Raw genomic sequence first — 2500 nt, 5'->3', positions numbered from 1 at the left:
GCTAACCATTACACCATGGAACCAGTTTGAAGTACTAGCAGGAAGTTGGGAAACAGTTTCTGATTTGATATCAGCCCATGCTGTAAGTTGTAGGCGCATTTTCTTTTACAAAACTTAGCTAAATTCAAAGTGAGCACAAACGAGCAGACACAAACCAGGCATAGCAAGCTAATGCTGCACAGGCAAACAAGAAAATCAGTATGAAACTCAAAGGATTAATAAGCATGCAAGTTGTACACATAGGGAAAGTCACCCACCTTAACCTGATATTGTCATAAACTGCAGTGAACAACTGGTGTTGCCTACCATTCAACTTCCTCACCACTAAAACAAGTGATGCCATGGTCCTGCAGCAAGCATTCTACCTGTGGTTCCGTGGTAAAATAGCTAGCAGCCTGGACTTGTAATCCTGCAATCTGAGCTGAAATCTCAAAGGGACCTGACTTTGGGAGACATCAAGTATTGATATGACGGTACCAAACTATTGGAAAGGTGCCAATTGATTGTTGGCAATCAGACCAAGATGACAGTCTGTCGCAAGTAGTTTGATCACCCAGTTTTCTGTGAAAATGTTTTTATTAATCATTATTTTGGTGTCGCAAGCCTAGATAACTAAGAAACACATTGTCAGGATGGCCGAGCGGTCTAAGGCGCTGCGTTCAGGTCGCAGTCTCCCCTGGAGGCGTGGGTTCGAATCCCACTTCTGACAGATTGTGCTTTTCCCTGCAACTGTTGTCTGTAACATGATGTTGGGATAGAACACTTAGCATGTCAGGAGACAAAATGACAAGTAAATACCGTGCTCAGAGGACAGCTTCGGCATTCCATACTCTGTGTTCAGACAGAAGTAGGAAGTCCTAAGAAGTAGGCTGTCTCCAAATGCTGGACCACAGCTTTATGCCTATGTGGCTCTGAGCATGCAATTAACAATACTGTTCTTGGCAGTTGTTTACTGTTTTAGCTCAGCAAGTAAAGGTTTCTTTTTCACGGTATCGTATGTTTGGCTGTTCTTTCTTGATGCCTTCTATGTCCTATTCTCTGCCCTTTAACATCTATACATGATGATGGCATGTAAGAAAATGTTTCCCTACTCACTCTAGAAGGAATGCAGTGGTTCCATGGTGTAATGGTTAGCACTCTGGACTCTGAATCCAGCGATCCGAGTTCAAATCTCGGTGGGACCTGGTTTTGAAGTGGCATGGCAAGTCCAAGGCAGGCCAAGCAACAAGGATTATAAAATTCACGCAACTCTTGCAAGTAGTTAGATCACCCACTTCTCACAGCTACGTAGTGTTAATGTTTGTTTGGTACATTTTGAACAGAAATATACTGCCTCAATCACCCCCAGCCGTCCCCCCTCAAGTATATACCCACTTTGACTTGTTAAAATGTTTTTATTAATCATTATTTTGACGTCCCAAGCCTAGATAACTAAGGCACACATTGTCAGGATGGCCGAGCGGTCTAAGGCGCTGCGTTCAGGTCGCAGTCTCCTCTGGAGGCGTGGGTTCGAATCCCACTTCTGACAGATTGTGCTTATGATGTTACAGGTGCCAGTGAGACCTGAGGGGTCATGTAGTCATTCAATGCTCCTGAAGGATCCCATACTCCAAACTTGACAGTAGCAACCAGGTCATTAAGAGTGCAATGGTTTTGAGTCAGATGGATGACTAATGTTTTGAATTCTGTCTAGTGGAAAGCATAAAAATGTAGTTTCACTAAGATTGCTGCCTATACTAGAGTTTGCACACCTCATTATTAAGAGGCCAGTACACGCAGTAAGAAGTCATTTTTAGACAGTCTTGAGCTTCAGAAAATCACTCCAAAGTTGTTTGTTCAAAATTGAATAAACACTGCGATTTTCGGTATCACTGCTGCACTGAAACCAGGCTAAGGGCCACTACAAACACACAGTAGCTCTATAACATACAACTAGGCTCCACCGAGATTTGAACTCGGATCACTGGATTCAAAGTCCAGAGTGCTAACCATTACACCATGGAACCAGTTTGAAGTACTAGCAGGAAGTTGGGAAACAGTTTCTGATTTGATATCAGCCCATGCTGTAAGTTGTAGGCGCATTTTCTTTTACAAAACTTAGCTAAATTCAAAGTGAGCACAAACGAGCAGACACAAACCAGGCATAGCAAGCTAATGCTGCACAGGCAAACAAGAAAATCAGTATGAAACTCAAAGGATTAATAAGCATGCAAGTTGTACACATAGGGAAAGTCACCCACCTTAACCTGATATTGTCATAAACTGCAGTGAACAACTGGTGTTGCCTACCATTCAACTTCCTCACCACTAAAACAAGTGATGCCATGGTCCTGCAGCAAGCATTCTACCTGTGGTTCCGTGGTAAAATAGCTAGCAGCCTGGACTTGTAATCCTGCAATCTGAGCTGAAATCTCAAAGGGACCTGACTTTGGGAGACATCAAGTATTGATATGACGGTACCAAACTATTGGAAAGGTGCCAATTGATTGTTGGCAATCAG

The 2500-nt window shown here is 43.0% G+C and overlaps 5 non-coding genes across 5 annotated transcripts in view; 3 read left to right on the top strand and 2 right to left on the bottom strand.

Moving 5' to 3' along the window:
• trnaq-uug (transfer RNA glutamine (anticodon UUG)) overlaps nucleotides 1-23 on the bottom strand; it is a 72-nt gene extending 49 nt beyond the window's left edge. Inside the window, exon 1 of the tRNA in view lies at nucleotides 1-23. This exon is cut by the window's left edge and continues 49 nt beyond it. This is a non-coding gene — a tRNA (tRNA-Gln).
• Nucleotides 24-626: 603 nt separating this feature from the next.
• Nucleotides 627-709, top strand: trnal-cag (transfer RNA leucine (anticodon CAG)). The gene has a single exon. It is a non-coding gene; the product is annotated as a tRNA-Leu (tRNA).
• A 403-nt stretch (nucleotides 710-1112) lies between these two features.
• On the top strand, nucleotides 1113-1184 carry trnaq-cug (transfer RNA glutamine (anticodon CUG)). The gene has a single exon. It is a non-coding gene; the product is annotated as a tRNA-Gln (tRNA).
• A 261-nt stretch (nucleotides 1185-1445) lies between these two features.
• Nucleotides 1446-1528, top strand: trnal-cag (transfer RNA leucine (anticodon CAG)). Its single transcript has one exon. It is a non-coding gene; the product is annotated as a tRNA-Leu (tRNA).
• A 406-nt stretch (nucleotides 1529-1934) lies between these two features.
• On the bottom strand, nucleotides 1935-2006 carry trnaq-uug (transfer RNA glutamine (anticodon UUG)). The gene has a single exon. It is a non-coding gene; the product is annotated as a tRNA-Gln (tRNA).
• Nucleotides 2007-2500: the final 494 nt, after the last annotated feature.

Source organism: Semicossyphus pulcher, unplaced genomic scaffold (genome assembly GCF_022749685.1).
Source record: "Semicossyphus pulcher isolate SPU_LCO1_2020_fin unplaced genomic scaffold, fSemPul1.0.p SCAF_20, whole genome shotgun sequence".
In the NCBI taxonomy this organism is placed as follows: domain Eukaryota; kingdom Metazoa; phylum Chordata; class Actinopteri; order Labriformes; family Labridae; genus Semicossyphus; species Semicossyphus pulcher.
The sequence above is the reverse complement of the archived record's forward strand: the minus strand, read 5'-3'. Positions and strand labels throughout refer to the sequence as shown.